We start from the raw sequence: 19,484 nt of genomic DNA on the forward strand, positions 1-19,484 counted from the left end.
TGGGACCACCTAACATGATGTACCCTCATCAGAGAGGGTTCTGTGCTCTATGAGCAAGACAGAATTGAAGCAGTTCAACATGGACTATTTGTGCCTGATTTGTGGTACAGCATTGTGAGCTCATATTGGTCTGATCAAATAGAGTCTAACACATTGCAACTTTTCTCAAATTTGATGTCATTTTGGTCTTCTTCCATAATGAAGGTCAAGAACCAAGCAACCAACCAACCACCTCTTCTCTTTACTTATGGAACCACTGTCTTGGTTTAGGACTCCATCACCTTTTATTTTAAATTATTGCCTAAATTAAACCCCTTTTGGGTTTTCTTGGCAATGATCCTGGAATGGTTTACCATTTCCTTCTCCAATTGATTTTACAGGTGAGGAAATTGAGGCAAATAAGGTTAAGTGACTTGCCTAGGGTCATAAGCTAGTAAGTGTCTGAGGTCAGATTTAAACTCAGAAAGACATCTTCTTATCTCTAGACCAAGCCCTCTATCTACTCTAACACCTAGCTTCATATGCATATTTATATATGTATTATTTATGCATACAATATACATATATTTTCAAAGCACAGATAAATAATTTTTTCAACTGACAGAGTGTTAAACTTTAAAGTCAGGAATATCTGGATCTTCCTTGTATATCTGCTAACTTTGTGAACCTGGACAAGTAACAGTTCTATCAGTTTCAGTTTCTTTATGTAAAACACTTATAAAGTGCTTTGCAAACTTGAAAACACTATTTAAGTGTTAGGATTGATTATTATTGTTATTATTATTACCACTGTTATTATTAGGAAACTGTTGTCTCTTTCCTTAGGATGTAACATTATTGAGAGTAGGGAAGATTTCACTCATTATATTTGTTTCCCCAGTATACTTCCAGAGAATAGATGTTTAATGAATGCTTGCTGTTTGATTGATACTCATGTTAACTTGGCCTAGTGATTTCACTTCTCTAGTCCTCAATTTCCTTCTCTATGAAATTGGGGAGGGGTGAGGGTTTGGATTAGGTAACATCTATGGTCCCTCACAACTCTAAATTCTATGATTTTATGAATGTTCACTAGAGCCTAAAATGGTACTTTTTTTTTACTTGAAAAGAGTCATAAACTATATTCATGCCTTTTAACTATAAATTCTATTCCCAAAAGCTCAGTCTCTGAAGAGAATAAAAAAATGCTTTTCCCACTTTGGTTTCTGGCCTCCTCCTATCTAGCTTGTCAGTATAGCACAATTTATGGCCTGAGTTATGAAGATGCTCTGAACGGGACCTGCCATGATGCCTCCAGAGGACCAAGATTTTGGTTTAAATCACAGCTTGCACTTTGGAAATAGGACAGTATGAACCAAAAGTCACTCCCCAAGATTCCCTGTAGGCTAAGCATCCTATGCATGCTAAAACTTCACCCATAGCAGAATTTCTCAGCTTCTAAATTATAAATCCTTGGAGAAATTGAGAGGTTGTGATTCAAAACATTGAAGAATCTTCAAAGAACAAGCAGTACACAAGGGTCCATTCTGTTAGTTTCTCTATATTGTGAGATCAGCAGCCATAATCTTTGCCACATTTGTGATGTAATCTCTGATGGTCCTCCCCCCCCCCATTGAGTTTAGCAAGATATCCTCCTCAGAATTCTATGAGTATCTCTGAGGACATAAGGAGTGACTTTTTTTTAATATCAGTGTCTCCAACCTGACCATTCAACTATCCTGCTTAAGATTAATATTTGAGAATCAATTTAATATGCCAATCTTAAGTAGCCTTTATAAAAAGTCATTTATTAAAATGGTTCAACATTTACAATTGGTTAAAAAATAATTCCCTCCAAATCGTCATCATACTTTCCCTTAAGTACCTTAAATTCTGGGGTTAAGTAGTCTCAGGTTTAGACAACTCTTATGACAAAGGGATACCTCCTAACTTCTGGTTGCTTGATGTTCTTTTCTTGCATTGTTGAAATGCTCAACAAACTTCCTTAACCATGGGGAATCTATATCTAGCTAGCATCTGACACAGACACTGCCACTAGCTGCTTTGGTCTGTTATGGATAATCCTAAGTCACTGATGGGAAAATGGAAAATCCAAAGACCTCTAGACCTTTTGAAGCCCTTAAGACCCTTCTGTCAAGGAGGTATGGGAGAAAACCTAGATAAGACTGAAGGTGAGTGCTCCTCTCCCATCCCCCACCCCAAGAAATGTTCCCCCCTACCATCTCCCCTCCACCCCACCCACCTCCCACCCCCAGGGGCTTGAACTAAAACATTATGCTTGCTTTAATTTCTAGAATCTTCTCTGTCTAGCTAACTCAATACTTTAAATAGGATATAGGAGGCATAAAATAGTCCCTCAGCCAACTGAAAAAGACTTCCTGTTTGGTATCATTTAACTTCATCCAATGACTTTCAAAGGTTTCTGAAAATCTATTTGAAATTGAAAATGATTTCTTTAAACAAAGTGTGATTATTACTCTCTCTTGCCTATATATTTCCTGCGAAGACTGATGATAATGTCCTCCCTTTTTTCCCCTCTGCCCAAACTTCCCAGCATGTGTTCCAAGAGTACTTCCATGTCAGGAGTCATGGACAAGAATTTGTAAGGAACTACTTTCACCTTTTATCCCCGATGTAAAAATTCCTGGGAGTTTAGCCCCTTGAATATGAACATGCAGTTTAGCAAAATGAGAGCTTTTCTCAGACCACCAAATATAGGAAAATGCTAAGTAGCAAGGATAAATTCATTTCAGTTGAAAAGGTAAAAAGAGATTGACATTACTTTGACATTACTTAGTGTTACAAGGTCCTGGTTTGCAACAATCCTACCACTTTAGCTGCGGTGTCAAGATAGACCATATTATAACTGCATGAATCTAGGAGTTAGGGCTATTCAGCCTCTCTGCCTTTGTCCTTGATTCAATAATGGTATTGTCTTTTTATCACAAAGATTCACTTGCAAGAGGGATATCGTAGTCAAAGGTCCAACTGTGAGGCAGTGTAGTGTAGTTAAAGAACATTGGATCTTGTGTTAGAACGTCTGGATTTTAATAGCTCTCCTACTTGCTGTCTCTTTGAGCCTTGTCCTCTAGTGGTATAAAAGAACCTGTCAGGGAAGTTCAGAGAGATGTTAGTAGATCAATAGCATGATGAAACAAAGTGGATGATCTAATTTGATAATTGAATTTCATTTTGTGATATTGGACCTCAGATACTTATTTGCTTCTGCCTACTTAATAAATTATCTTTTTCTTGCCTAATAAGTCTGAGAGCCTAGACAGGGCACTGAGAAAGAAGGTAGATTGATTGCAAACAGGAAGAATATATACATCCAAGGTGCAGACTTTAACAGATCAATATCAAACTTTTTAAAAAGTGAATTTCTCTCTGTATTTGTTCTTGTATTTTTTATACTTTTTTTCAGTGATTTCTTTGGACAAAGGAATAAAAAGAACACTCATCAAATGAACAGATAATGCAAAGTTGAGAGAAATATCTTAAACACTAAAATTTTTGACAGGATAAAGTATTGTTATCAATGCAATAAGATTAAATTCAATTGACAAACAAACATTAGTTGAATACTATCAGACACTTCAAAAAGAAACATGGTCTAATCTTACCCTTAAAGAATTTATATTCTAACAGGGGAGATAACATGTGCACACATAAGTATGTTTATAATATACATATATAGTGGACATAAGGTTACATATGGGGGAGAAATGGAGGGGTCAAGAAAAGATGTATGCAGAAAGTTTTCATTAAACTGAGTTTTCAAGAACATTAAGGATTTGAAACTGCAAAGGTGAAAAAGTTTTTCATTTCAGCATGGAGAACAGACTGTGAATATACAGAAATAGAAGGTACAGGATCATGAAATAAGAAATGTCAAGGTCAAATGATGGATCATAGAGAGTGTAGAAGACAATCATAATGTCTCTACAAGTTGATTAAGGAAGTTGCAAATTCTGGATATTAAATTTTGCATTTGATACTAGAGATGAATAAAGGACCATGAGACTAGACAAATCTTTTCTATAGAAAATTCACTTTGATGCCTCAGTTGAGGATATTGGAATGGGAAAAGATTTTAGGCTGGGAGAATGATTAGAATGCTATTGCAATAGGTCAAGTGAGAGAGTGATGGTTATTGTTGTTATTTTTGTTTCTCCATTATTTTTAGGTTTTTGAAAGGCAATGGGGTTAAGTGGCTTGCCAAAGGCCACACAGCTAGGTAATTATTAAGGGTCTGAGGTTGGTTTTGAACTCAGGTACTCCTGACTCCAGGGCCGGTGCTCTATCTACTGTGCCACCTAGCCACCCCTCTCCTTCATTTTCAAAGAGGACCAGTGACTTCCTGGGATGATGTCTTGACTTGTGCCATGAATTGTACTTCATTGGGCAGAATTTCACAGAGTCATCAGCCTCCCTCTCTCTTACAGAGTTATCAAAGTCTAGTGGCAAGATAAGAGGACAGCTGGCAATGACCAGGGATGTAGTTGATGATGCTTGTGCCTTTAATGTCTGACCAAGCTCCAAGCACTCCACAGTGCCTACTTCATCAGCCTTCTTGGTCATTGGAACAATTTTTTTTTTCATGTAACCATTCTTCCAGGGGAAGTCTTCACACGCTTGGGGTAGTCATTCCACTAACTCACTAGTGGGTATGAGGCCTGATGGTTACCCTCAACTTAGTTTAGCCTGTTTTCTTAGACAGTTTTACTGGGTATGGTCATTATGCAAACTACAGTTTCTTGGAGTCACAGAGGAGAATAAGGTGAAGGATAAACTCCAAAGGAGTATAAACAGACACCAGGGAGACCACTGTATGAATAAAAGGGAAAAGATATATAAAAGAGATATAGTGAAAAATTATAAGATAGGGATAAATGTAAAGTGTTACTCTTAGGTTAAAATGATCAATATTACAAAAAAAAGAGGGATGTAAATGGCCTAGGTAGAGATTCATAAAAGCAATATCAAGGGTTTTAAGTACATTGAAGCTCAATATAAGTCAACAGTATACTGTGGCAGCCTTAAAAGTATACATAATCCTAAGGAATAATGATATTGCTCCAAAAGTGCTACCAAGTGAGTACAGCATATAGCAATGGTTGGGGTCGGGGAGAGAGAGAGAGAGAGAGAGAGAGAGAGAGAGAGAGAGAGAGAGAGAGAGAGAGAGAGAGAGAGAGAGATTAGTGACTTCCTCATGAGGGGAACTAAAACAGAAAGAAATCAATCTAGCATCAACAGAATCACTTACTGTATTCTAGGATCATGTACCTGGGTCATGACAGAAAAATTTCTTAAAATATCACCTATAATAATGACTTCATATCTGATAAGTTTTGTGAGAACAACTAGGGAAAAACCTAATAATTCTTGCTAAGGATTAGAAATCTCTGAGGAAAAATTCTGAAAACCTTAGAGCATAAGCATTATTTTCATCATTTCCACTTTTTAAAGGAAGGGGATTCAGAAGAAAAGGGAGATGTAGGAAGTGAATACATAGCTAAGCAGATGGTATCTTTTAAGAGGATTTGGATTAGTAGATCTTGGCTTAAAATATGAGTAAAGGTCTTCTGTTCAAGGTAGAAGTGTGCATAACAAGGACATGTATATACATATATTTATCAATTATACATATAATATTTTTATTATTTCATATATGTTATACATACAAATGGCTGGAATTTCAGAAAAAAAACTTTATTGTAAAAAAGGAGACACTTTACATTGTAGATCTATTAAGGCTTCCTGTAGCAAAAGATTAGCCAGTTCAATCCTGAAGGAAGAATAACAAAAGAGAAAAACCTGTAATCAGTTAGCAATAAAAAACCATAGTTTTAGATGTCTCTGTACAAAGACACAAAGCATGGGAAAAAGTAAAATGAATTTTAGAAGTCCTAAAGTAACAAATAAATTTTGATTTCATATGTATAATTTAGACTTTTTGGGGATAAAAGTCATGACAGGAATATGACTCTGGAAGCAATTATCTTATTGGTGAATAGCAGTATTGACATAATGTACACTTAGTGGTGCTACAGAAGGAGCAGCAATTTATAAATGTCCTATTTTGCAGCCTAAAGAAAAGTAGGCTTTTGATGAAGAAATTAACCAAATAAGGATCATCATATATGCTTATTTTAGTTTGTTTTTGTTTTGTTTTGCTTTGTTTTTTAGTTTTTGCAAGGCAATGGGGTTAAGTGGCTTGCCCAAAGTAATTATTAAGTGTCTGAGGTCGGATTTGAACTCAGGTACTCCTGACTCCAGGGCTGGTGCTCTATCCACTGCGCCACCTAGCCTCCTCCATCATATATACTTTTGGTCACTGAGTGGTCCTACTCTCAAGTCACCAGTCGCATGCTTAAGACATTAAGTTTCTATGCTTTTGCAAAACTCACAGTATTTCTATTGGTTCATTACAGTGTCTTCACTCTTTATTCATATGTGTTCAACCTACACATTTTTTGATAAGTCCTCCTTCCACAACCACATCTTTATAGGGCTTGTGTTATAATGCTAGCCAGATTCAACATTTATCATAGAATAAATGGAATATTGCCCTGAAAATGAAAATTAGCAGAAATTTTTGTTTGGCTTTTAGCTCTTGTTCCATATTCGGGAACTCTCTTACTGTTGGTGACATCTTCATTTATAAAAGAGATGCTTGACTTTTTAAGTAGTTTCATGATGTTTTTAAAAAAGTAATCACATTAATAAAATAATAACTAACTAAAATTATTCATGACCACTCTAGTTTCTCCTGGGGTACAGATAAGCATAACAGAAAGATTTAACATGGGGAGAAACCACCATAATTTACTTTGCAAGCAGTCAGTAAAAAAGGGACAAAACTGAGATGTTCTTAATTGTCCCACAGGTCTCCTATTATCATTGATGTATCCTGGTCTGTCTTTAGGGTCTTGTACTGAGCCCTGGTCACTGTAATGTCCTATGTTGGTTCCAGGGATCTATCTTCATTCCTATAGTTCTTCACAATCTGTCCATAAGCAAGCTCAGGTTTCAGCAGCAAATGGCAGACTTGCATAGAACAAGTGACTACAGGTCCCCTGATTCATTAAGTATTTCCAGGTTGGGGAGCTACTCCACTTTGGGCTTCGTGGCAATAGTGATAGAGTTGCTGTCCAAAAGGGAAGGATTGCAAACCAAGATTAAAATCAGAAATCAATTCTTGCAGAAGAACTGCATTCTAAATCCACATGCTTTTGCCTTCTTGCCCTGAGAAACCAAACCATCCCAGATCTCACTACAGCCATGTGAAGGATCCCAGGAACTGAAGGGAGAACCATACTAGAGTGCTTTTGGGTGAGGAAACAATGATCTTATTTTAGTAGCATAATACTATTGTTTGGCATTTATTAAATCTCTTCATAATATGGTCCAAGCTACTTCTCCAGTCTTATTATACATTATTCCCTCATCATACTCATATTGTTTCAACTAATTTCATGCCCACTACTCCATCTGCAGTCTCCAAGAATTCCCTCCTTTCTTCAACATCTTAGAATTCCTAGTTTCCATTGATTTAAGGCAATGTTTAAACTCAGCCTTATATAGGAAATTTTCCCTATTCTCCTAGATACTAGCACCATCTCCCTCACTTCCCCTTCCCCTCACCAATTAGCTTGTGCATATATATATATATATATATATATATATATATATATATAATAGTATTTATTTAAATATCCACACAATTTCTTCTCTCTCTCTCTCTCTAGACTGTGAGCGCCTTAAGAGCATAGCTACTTCATTTTTATCTTATAATCCTCAGTGCACTTAGCCTGGCCCATAAAAGGTCCCCAATAAATGTTTGCTGATTGATTGATTAATGCAAATATACTATAGACACCATATACAGAAGGAGAAATTTACTGAGGAGGTGGGTAGATAGATCTTAAACCTGGCATAGAACCATGGCATTACAGTGATGTTAGACTTCAACTACCTGGCTATCTGCCCAAGTACTTCCTGCCAAAAGCGGTGTATAAGTTCAGGACTTTCTATAATGATAATATCATGATGAGGGGACTTGAGAACATTACATTGGAGTATTAGTTGAAGCAGCTGGGGAATATTTAGTTTGAAAAAGAGAAATTTTGGGGGGATATGATAGCAATTTTCAGATATTTTGAAGAGTAGCCACATGAAAGAGTTATGAAAATCATTTTTCTTGGTCTCAAAGGAGAAGCTATAGAAAGTCAGATTTAGACTTAGAAAAGATACATTCTCTCTTAAAGGTGGGGAGGAAGGGTTGATGACCACTAAGTCCCTTCTAGGCTAAATCCTATGCTTCTATAAACCTTTTCCCTTCTTATGGAAACCATTCCACTCATTGAAAGCTTGTCTTATTCAGGCTTAACCCTTTGGACTCCTCTGAATACTCCCTTTCTCCCACTTTTCCCCCTTATAGCTTCTATAGTCACTGTAACAAAGATCTAATATTTTTATCTTTGTTTTTTAAACTATTTTTTATTATTTATTTAGGGCAAAGGGGTTAAGTGATTTGCCCAAGGTCACACATCTAGGTAATACTTAAGTGTCTGAAGTCAAATTAGAACTCAGATCCTCTTGACTACAGGGCTGGTGCTCTTTCCACTGTGTCTCCCTTTCCACTAGCTGCACCCCTGATATTTTTATCTTGATATGTTTTATATCTATATTCTCAATTCCAATCACACTGCTTATACCCTAATATGATCCTTAATCACTCCTTAGATTTATTACATTCTTTTTAACTTAATTTTGTCAATTTGATGTTTGGTCTGTTACTTAAACTTTCAGTGGTTCTCCATTACTTATTAAATAACTTAATATCCAAAATTATTCATGATTTGTACAAGCCTTATGTCCTTCAAATACCCTTCATGTGCCAAATTTAAGAATCTGAAGAAGCAGTGTGGGTCAGAAATGTAACACTTGTAATCCATGTGTCTACTGTCATGTTACCTTGGTTAACAATGCTGTCTTCTCTAAGGTTACAGAAAGATAAAGAGTCATTGTATTGATTTTACTATAAATATATAATATAAATATCTGGATAGCCAACTGAGAGGAGGATGTTCTTGAGCTACTAAGTCAATGCTCTCCATAGAATTTCTATGGTTTATGTATGGAATATCCTTCCTTCTTTCTTTTTTTTAGATTTTTTTCAAGGCAATGGGGTTAAGTGGCTTGCCCAAGGCCACAAGGCTAGGTAATTATTAAGTGTCTGAGGTCACATTTGAACTCAGGTACTCCTGACTCCAAGGCTGGTGCAGTATCCACTGTGCCACGTAGCCACCCCTGGAATATCCTTTCTGAAAGCTTGTTGTATCCCCTTTGGTAATCAGAGGGCTTTCAAATTGTAGATGCCTAGATTGATTTGGAATGTTACTTTGAATATTAAACTATCACATTTGTGATCTAAACCAGGAATTGGCAAACTTCACTTGAGGGCAAAAAGAAGAAATTTCACTGAATTAGCTAAGATTAGATGTACTTTTGCAGGGACAGCAATTGAGTTTCTGATAGTACTAGCTCAGGCTGGCTTTGTATAGGAAAGCCCTGGGTGGGAAGAAAGAGAGAAAATGGATATTATTCTTTTCTCTCATCTTCCTTGTCCCCTTCATAGGTGAATGTCTAGCAGTACGGTGGTGTGTCTAGTAGGAATTTGCCTGAGCTGGATACACTATCTCACAATCTGAAGACTTTGTTTATTCAAGAGACTTTTTGTATTGACTGAGAACTAAGATGGCTTTTGCATTTTAAAGTTCAATAAAATTTTATTTAGAAAATAAAAATAATTCTTAGCTCAAGGGTTGTACAAAAAAACAAGCTGTACATGTTTTAGTTTGCCAACTCATAGTCTAAATAGAGTTTTCAAATTCTCATCTGATGCATTCATGGGATTCAGGTGTTTAACATACTATGATAAGATCATTTACTGAATGTAACAAAAATCAGGAAAAAGGCCAAATACACTTATGTGGTGGGATCAAAGATTTATAGTTGAAAAGAATCTTAGAGATTCTTTTTACATTTATAGATGATAAAACTAACAACTAATGAAGTGAAGTAATTTGTCCATGGCCATGCAGGTATCAAATGGTTGACCTGGGAATTGAACTTGAGTGCTGACTCCAAAATCAATTCTTTTTCTACTCTAGCTTCCAGTCAAATCTTAAACTTATATTGCTTGGTCTCCCAGTTAACAAGTATGATTGAAATGATATGTACCCAAGAATTATGTAAAAGGAATGAAGAAGTAGGTATGTTCAGGACCCCATTTTAGGATTATAGTTTTCTTTAATAGGGGAAAGCAGAGGAAGAGCAAAGAGAGAATTTAGTATTGTCCTTGAATTCTTCAATCCTATGGAAATCAAAATAGGGGGCTGTCTTTGGGGCTTAGGGTCCTCCATCTTTATACTTTTCTTTCAATTTAGTTCTAATATATGGATTCCATCCACAACACTGATCTCCAGCAGGCAACCTCCTGAACACTTTGGTTTACCTCTTGAAATCCCAGAAGACTTAAAGTTGGTGTAGCAGTCAATTTGCTTCTTTGCCTGCATGATAATCAGTAAGTCCTTCTCTCAAGGGCAGTTTAAGGCAGAAGAGGTAACCAACTCTGCTGTCATTAGTCAATTCTCATATCCCTCTATCTTACTGTAGAAGGATTATAATGTGACCATCCCTCCAACCTAGAAGGTCCAGAGTGTAATAATAACTTATCAATAGAATGTCAAACTTGATGTAAACATGTGTCTATTCATGACCCTTCTGAGATGTGTGGAAACTTTTTTTCTGATGAAATTAAAGAGAGAAATACCATTGGATTAACCAAAATTAGATGCACTTTTGCAGAGCTTTAAGTAACTAAAGTTCTATGGACAGTAGTTGAGTTTGTAGCTGCTTAGGATGTCTTTATAAAGGAGATCCCTGGATAGGGGAAGGGAAGGGAGTGTATATTATTCTTTTTTCTCATTTTCTCTATCCTCTCCATAGGTGAATGCCTCTAACATCAATTTGCCTAGAGGTAGATACCTTATCTAGCAGTTTGAAGATGTTGATTTTTTCAAGAGTTAAAGGAACAATTGAGGAAATAGAGACTGAACTCCAGTTAAATATGTAAGCAAAATGGCATTCATTCATGAAAGAAAGTACCTAGGGAAGAGAAGAGAGTCAGCCATGAAGAGAGGTAGATTCCAGAAACCAGTATGAGGACTCTACAAAGACAGAAGAACTTCCAAACCTAGAACTTGATTAAGCAACTACTACTACTAGCCTCTATACTAAGTTGTCACAAATGTATCCTAAACATATACCTTACTTCCACTGTACTCTTATTTTTATCTTCCTTTTCCTATGGATATATTTGTAAAACAGTATACCCCTCATGAATGTGGAGGAAATGGTTTATAGATATTCTTTTTTACTATGTCATCCTATTAAATGCCTTTGTTAAAAACTAATTGTGTCTATTGCCTGATTGTAAATGAGAATCTCCCTGGTGGGATAGGGGCTTATGTGATCTAGCTATCCACAAAATTACAACTAGAATTCAAGACAGCATTTACCCCCTTGGGGTCCCAGCTTACATTTGTGGGGAATGGTGTTGGCATCCAAGAGGAAATTCTATGCTATTGCACCATTTTATTTATGTCACAGTGCCATTCTTTCTCCTGAACCATTATCATCCAGAAGAAAATTATAATTAAAAAAGCTAAAAGGGTGAAAGTTGATGCTGGTAACAGAAAAAAGAGCACTAGAGTTGGAGTGAGGAGACTTGATTTTGTATCCTACCTCCAAAATCAAGCTTTGCAATTCTATTTCCTTGGACTACCTGCGTCAATGAGTGGTGAAACATTTATTTGCAAAATTCAAAGTGTTACAGAACTGGGAATTATTGTTGTTGTTAGTGATTAAAATAAAATTCTATTACTGTTGCTTTTTTGCACTCTTGTGTTAGGTGTGTACAGAAAATGTATAATAAAGATCCAAATATAGAGAGAATGATAGAGGATTTCATATCCATAAGGAAAACTGTTTATATTTGAAACATTTAACTAATACTAAAATATCAAGAACAAGTGCTATAAAAGTTATATCTTTCAGACATTTTAAACCCATCCTTTTTTCTACCTAGTTTTAAATCCATTGTCATCTTTCCTAAATAGAATTAAGGATGGCTTCCACATTAAAGAGAAAGTTGAACCAAAACATTCAATTAATTGTTTAATGCTCATCAAGGTATGGTGCATATATAAAAACATAAAATATTTATCTCATAAAATATTTCTTCAATGATATATATATATATATATATATATAATATATATATTTATAAATGTCATTTGAACTGGATCAGTATAAAACTCACAGAATATGCCAAAGAAAGAGATTTAAAGTTTTGATCTAGAATGCAAAGTTCACATTGAATTTGGACAAAGGCTAATCTCCTCCAACCAAATCATTATAACTATAAAAATAACAGTGAAAAGTTTGTGATCGTATTGAGTAACAATGCTACATTGTTACTATGTTCTCATATCCTTAATTCAGAGATGATTAGAAAGAACATATGTAAAGTAAGCAAGACATAGGTAATAGCAGTCCTAATATCCATTGGGACTCTAAAAGGAACCATACCAGATTTATAAATGATCTTAAAAATTCATCCATCCAATTTAGACATCATTTCATTTTATGGCCATTGTGATTTATTTGCAAGAATGGTTCCACCACAGTCTAGTTCTCTAGGATATTTTGTGGTCAACAATCATTTGGGCATAAATCAATAGAAATTCTTAGACCACATGGAGGTGGCAAAAAGATAGGTATGATGGCCAATTAGGACCAAGTTATCTCCACCAGAAATTATAGTCTCTTTTATGACTAGATTCAGTTATCAATGTAGATTATGCAAAAAATTGGTAGATCATTCAAATAACTGGTAGAAACTATGCAGCACCTCACTCTGCAAACATTTAGGATACAGCAAATAATGATCAAGACCAGACCTTGTGGTTATCACAACCTTGCTCTCTTTTATTGATTAACAGTACATATCTGTGTTCTATAAATACATAACCTCAAAATGTCCTGAAGAAAGCAGCTATACTGGGGGTGGCTAGGTGGCACAGTGGATAGAGCACCAGCCCTGGAGTCAGGAGTACCTGAGTTCAAATCCGGCCTCAGACACTTAATAATTACTTAGCTGTGTGGCCTTGGGCAAGCCACTTAACCCCATTTGCCTTCCAAAAACAAACAAACAAAAAAAGCAGCTATACTGAAACTGGTGTATTACCACAGACTGAACTATTGTCTACAATCATCTAAAAATAATTGTCATAAAAATATAAAAATAACATAATTAATGGATTTAATATCAAATAATCATTATCTCCAAAGCACATTAAAGCTTTCAAAATGTAAAGTACCCACAGAGGAGGTCAAAATTTTGGGAAAACATGATAAGCTACCTATCATTCCTGATGCCCTATCTGATTTGGGGGTTGTGTTCAGGATATTTTCAATGATACTGCAATGTAGAATTATTTTGTAATATTTTTATGTAAATCAAAAAAGTTTTTTATGATTCTCTGCCTTAGTCCAAAGAACACTGAATATAAAACTGTAATAGTATGAAGGCAACTTGGCCCAGGGATGCTGCTGTCTGGAATCCATGGAAATAGATGTGAGTTAACTACCATAATAGAACTTAGCAAGGAAATGATGGAAGAAACTGCTGCATATCATTGCAGCTTAGAAAATTTAGTAATTATTAAATACCTAGATCGAAATAATCAATTGTCTAGAGTTATCCTCAAGAAACTTGATATTCTTCACAAACTAATAGATAACAAAACCCCACATTACAAAATTCACACCCCAAAATATCATTCAGAAGGAATTCTCAGCTCTATTCTAGTGTCCTCCAGTCAGAGGGCAGACAGTACTGTGAGATGTTGGGTGAGATGTTGAGGGTGTAAGAAAGTACCAATGCTGTTGTTCTCCCTCTCCTTTTTCCTCTCCCTCTACCTCCCTCTCCCCGTCTCTCTCCTTTGTCCTCCTCTCCTTTTCCCTCTCCCTCTTTATCTCCCTCTCTGTCTCTCTGTCTCCCTCTCTCTCTCTCATACTCCTACACACATATATCTGTGACATATAATACATCACATATAACATGATATTATGTCTGTGGCATTTACAGGTATAGCATGTATTTAATTACAATGTGATACACATCTTGTAAAAAGAGCATAAAATGTGAGCATGATTAATGACTATCTATGAATAATAAGTACTTTATCACAGAGTAGCATGCCTTAAAGCACTATACAAATGTTAGATCTCTTTCCTTCCTCCTTCCATTATTTCATCCCTTTCTTTTTTCCTTCTCTTCTTTTTCTTTCTCCTCCTTATTCCTCGCATGAGGACTTTATACATTTGAAGAAAATTTCTGAGTCAGATTTAATTGTTGTATCAGTAGTCCCTTATATTTAGATTTATTTGTACCACACTGAATCATTTTGGATTAAACTGTTATGGAGCAGATTGGACCAGAATCAACTAGTCTTTGTAAATAAATCTATTGTAATATTGAAATAAATATGCAGCATTTGTAATCAGGTCACATTGGTACCTCAGTGCTGTTTCTGATTGGAGGACTGGAGTATGTAATAAAAAATACCTCTTTTTAAAGAAGATTCCTAGGCTATCCATTTTATATATATATATATATATATATATATTTCTTAAATATATCACCCATACATTATATACAGTACATAACATATTTGTCATGACACCACAGTTTTTCAATGCCAACTATTACATATGGATAATATACCATAGAATGATATTATTTATGCCATTTGCTATATATTTTAGTGTGTTGCATATGTTAATAAGCACATGTTATACATACATATACACACACACTGTTGCTACATTTTATAGAAGACATGTATCTGTTATAAATAAGATGATTTGTACATATATACACACACATATTTGTATATACATAACAGTTCAAACCAGTTCAGTCCAGTTCAGCCCAGTCTGCTCCAAACAAGTCTAGTCTACTTTGGTCCAATTCAATGCAATTTAGCTTAGTTACTTCCAGTCCAAAGTAATCAGGTCCAGTTCAATCCAATTTAAGTCATGATTATCAAGTTCAGTCAGGTTTGGTGTAGTTCAGTCAGGTTAAATACACTTCACAGTCTGGTTGAATCTGTTTAAATCTGGTCCAAATCGACTCTTACCTGGTCCAACATGATTTAATTCAGTTCATTTTGGTTCAGTTCTTATTCAGTGCATTCCAACTGAGTACAATCCAGTTCAGACTAGTCCAGTACAGTTCAAATTACTCTAAACTAGTTCAATTCATTGTAGATTCATCCAGACTGGTTCATTCTGGTCTAATGGAGTCCAACACAGTCCAATCTGATCAAGTTTGCATAGATATAAATATATGTCAGTATTGATTCTCATTTACCATGCAGTACAGTCCAGCCTTCTGATTGGAGGTTTGGAGAATGAAGTAAAACTGCCTTTCCAAAGCCTCTATTCAAGAGGTCTCACAGGGTGGGTGCTGTGATGATATAAGAAAAGGGAATGGAATGAGCATTTGCTATGAGACATATATATGCTATGAACATTACAAATATTAGTTTATTTGATCCTTAAAATATATGCGATAAACAAGCATGATGAAAAGAAAAAAAGTCATTAAATTTGAAATTGAACTCTGCTTACCAACTAGCTGTGGGAGTTTGGACAATTTCATCTTCATGCTGTTCATCTCTGGGGACCCTTCCAATTTTGAAATGATATGCTTCTAACTTCCTTCAGTTTTTCACAACTGCACGGTATCTTCTCAGTCTTTCTATAATTGGATTTCATATGCATCTAATGATGTTTAATTCCATGAGGCTGCTTAAAGTTTGGTTTCTTCCTTAATCTTCATGACTGATTTTGGGTAAACATACAGTGATTGGTGCTTAATTTTCCATCAAGCTCCATTTTCAAACTAACCTTCTTTAAGAAGTCAACAATGACTAAGGATGTTACAGTATTTTTGTATACTTTATAAAAACATCAAGTTAGTTTTAGAAAATCTTGTTATTCTTAGCTAACTGCTATTTCTGTTATTGCTATTACCCAACCTATTATAAAACTTGCAAGGAACCATTGAATTTTAGATCTCCAGTCAGAAACAATCTTAGTGTAACTTTAAAAGTAGTTCCAACCCTAATGTTGGAAGCAACTCCTTCAATTTACAGGGGAGGAACTTGAAGCTAGGGTAGTAGAGGAAGAGAGACCATTAGGTTGTAAGTAGGAGAGTCAGGTCCTCTGACCTCAAATTCTTTGTTCTTTCTACTGTCTTTTCTTTCTCTTATATCTCCCAGTCTATCTGACATATTTATGACACATGAACTACCAACATGGAATGCCTCTTTCACACATGGCCATTTCTTCCAAACATTTTTTTTCTGTTTCTTCAGGAATGACTCAATGCCTTCTCCAGAATCTTTGGGAATATGATTGGGAATAGAAATTTGGCATTACAAATTTATCTCATGCTAATCCAGAATGACAAAGTCTGACCTTAGCATTTTTATGAAGGATTTGAATTTACTGAATGGTATTCTATTCTTGATATTTAATCCAAGACTATTAGAATATGAAAATAATCTTAGATATCTAACTCAAACTTCCTTTTCCTATTTTCAGTTGAGCATCATATTTGCATAGCCGGGTAATTTCTAGAACTGGTCTTCTCTGATTTTTTGTTGCCCAAACTATAATATTCTCTGATGCTCTGCTTTACTCAAGTCCCCAAATAAAATCTAAAGTATCAATATAAAATGTGACTTTTGAGAGATTTTTCTAGTTTTAAGATGTTCATGATCGACTGTAGAGAGGGAAAGTCTAGAGGTAGGGAAACAAGATGGTTGTTTAACTAGAAGAATGTACAAAAGAGGTTAGACTGGATTTGGGCATCAAGTCACCAGAGGCTGTTTTTTCATTATAGCATTAGAAAAATAGCAGAATTCATATGGACATGTGAATCAAAAATTAAAATCTCAAGGTAAATAATTTTAAAAATGGGAATGACAAGGGTCTAAGCAGTACCAGATGACTAACTGTCCTATAAAGCAGTAATTCTCCTGCTTTGTATATTTTATTATGTAAATCTGTGCTTAGTGATATCCTTTAAAGGTAGCCTTCATTCTTTTATCCCACATGGATCATGTGTGTCTTTCCTTGCCAAGGATTGTTGTTGTTGTTGTTGTTGTTGTTGTGTAGTTATTTTTCAGTTTTGTCTGACTCTTTGTGACCTTTTTTAGTTATTTTTGCAAAGATACTAGAATAGTTTGCCATTGCCTTCTCCAGTTCATTTTACAGATGAGGAAATTGAGGCAAACAGGTTTAATTGACTTTCCCAAAGTCACATACTAGTAAATGTCTGTGAACACATTTAAACTCAGGTCATCCTTCCTCTAGGTCTGGCCCACTTGGCTGCCCATCTCAACCTGTCCACCAATTATAGCACTTTTGAAATTAGAAAGTACTTTCCTTGCAAATTATTATTCCTACTTTATGGTTAAAGAAATGTGACATGAATTTAGTCTCCAGCATGGATGAGCTGTCATCTGTATCACTGAAGGTATACTTGCAATGATGAGATCACAGGTCAATTTGAGTGTCTTATATTCAAATATGTATTATCTAGAAGGTTCCTTTATGCTTATGACATCCTATTGTAGGATACTTCTATAAGTAGTTTCTCTAGCTCTGTCACTTTTTATGCCTTTAGAATGTAAGCTTTTTAGGGCAACCAAGGAAGTTAATTGATAAGGATGGAGAACATTCCCAGCGTGAGACAAAGTCTGTAAAAAAAAGGAAGAATCAACAGATAGAATATCATGTGTAATAAATAGAAAGAAAGAAGCAGAAGACCTGTGTTTGAGTTCTAGTTCTGCAGTTTACTAGCTGTGTGTGTAAGCTTGGGAAAATCATTTTACTCTTCATAGACTCAGTTTCTCTCTCTGTAAAATGAGAGGTTGCATGAGACTGCTTTTATTCTTTTCCAAATCAAGTCTATGATCAACTAGTCTAGTGTCTTTGTTTTAAAGTTGTGAAAACTGAGGTCCAGAGAAGGGACATGATTAAGGTTATAACTAATAATATTTAATATCAGCAGTGGAGATATAAAATATGAAAGTCATCTATAAACTAGGTTAGTTGAAGTCAGGTGAGTAGCAGATTCTCAAAGGAGTAAGTGTGTCAAGCCCTGAAAGATGTCAAATATAAATGTGTAATTGTAAGAAAAGAATCAGTTGAAAATTCTTTCTTGAGCCTCTTTCTCTTCTTCCTCTAAGCTGCCTTGTTCTGTGATCTCAAAAGCTTCCATGAATACTATTATAGTCTTTATTCATATAATTTTGAGGTAGATCGAACCTTTCTTCTGACCTCCATTCTCCTATCACCAACTACCTTTCAGACATCTTAATTTGGATGTCCCATTGAGATCTTAAACTCAACATGTTCAAAGCAGGATTCATTATTCTTTTTCTTTTCAAAGCTTCACTCTTCCTAATTTTCCTATGCTGAAGTTATTTCTATTGTTCCAGTCACTTAGGCACACAATTTTGGTGTTGTCCTCATTCTCAGTTATACTATACATGCAGCTCTTTAATTTCTACCTACATTATAGCCCTCACATACATTCCCTTCTGCTTACCCTCATATACTCCACATCAGAGTGAAGGTTCTTGTTATCTTGTGCCTGAACTATTTATCACAATAGTCCACTAGTTGGTCTCTCTGCCTCATTTTTCTCTATTCCAGACTTTCAGTTCTCAATGATTTTCCTAAAGTGTAGTTCTGACCACTTCACTCCCTCTTTAAGTAGCTCTCCACTACCTCCTGAATCAAACATAAATATCTTCCATTTGACTTTTAAACTGTACAATTTGAACCCTCTATGTATTCTGTGATGTAATGATATTGACTTTCTTGCCTTTTCTTACATATGACACTCCATCTCCCAACTCTCTTCCTTTTCACTAGCTATTCATATCTGAGATGTTCTCCTTTTTACCATTGTGTCTTAGATTCCCTACCTTCCTTCAATATTCAGATAGAATGTTATCTTCTACAAGAAGTATTTCCAGGTTCCCTCTTCTACTTGTGCCTCTGAGATTCTCTCCCATGTACACGATATGGGGTGGGGGACAATCAAATGGCAGAGTGGATAGAGTTCTAGGACTGGAGTCAGGAAGACATATCTTCCTGGGTCCACATTGGTCTCAGATACTTGGTAGCTATGTGACCTTTGGGAAAGTCACTTAGCCCTATTTGCCTCAGTTTCCTCATCTATAAAATGAATGGAGAAGGAAATGGCAGACTACTACTATTATTGCCAAGAGAACTCCAAATGGAGGCAGCTAGGTGGAGAATTGAGA

The 19,484-nt window shown here is 35.5% G+C and overlaps 1 long non-coding RNA gene across 1 annotated transcript; it reads left to right on the forward strand.

The window, feature by feature from the left end:
- The first annotated feature begins 215 nt into the window (after positions 1–215).
- LOC141515341 (uncharacterized) lies at positions 216–11,461 on the forward strand. The gene is made up of 3 exons (XR_012476306.1): positions 216–380; positions 2,010–2,171; positions 11,017–11,461. It is a non-coding gene; the product is annotated as an uncharacterized LOC141515341 (long non-coding RNA).
- Positions 11,462–19,484: the final 8,023 nt, after the last annotated feature.

This window comes from Macrotis lagotis, chromosome 1 (genome assembly GCF_037893015.1).
Source record: "Macrotis lagotis isolate mMagLag1 chromosome 1, bilby.v1.9.chrom.fasta, whole genome shotgun sequence".
NCBI lineage: Eukaryota > Metazoa > Chordata > Mammalia > Peramelemorphia > Peramelidae > Macrotis > Macrotis lagotis.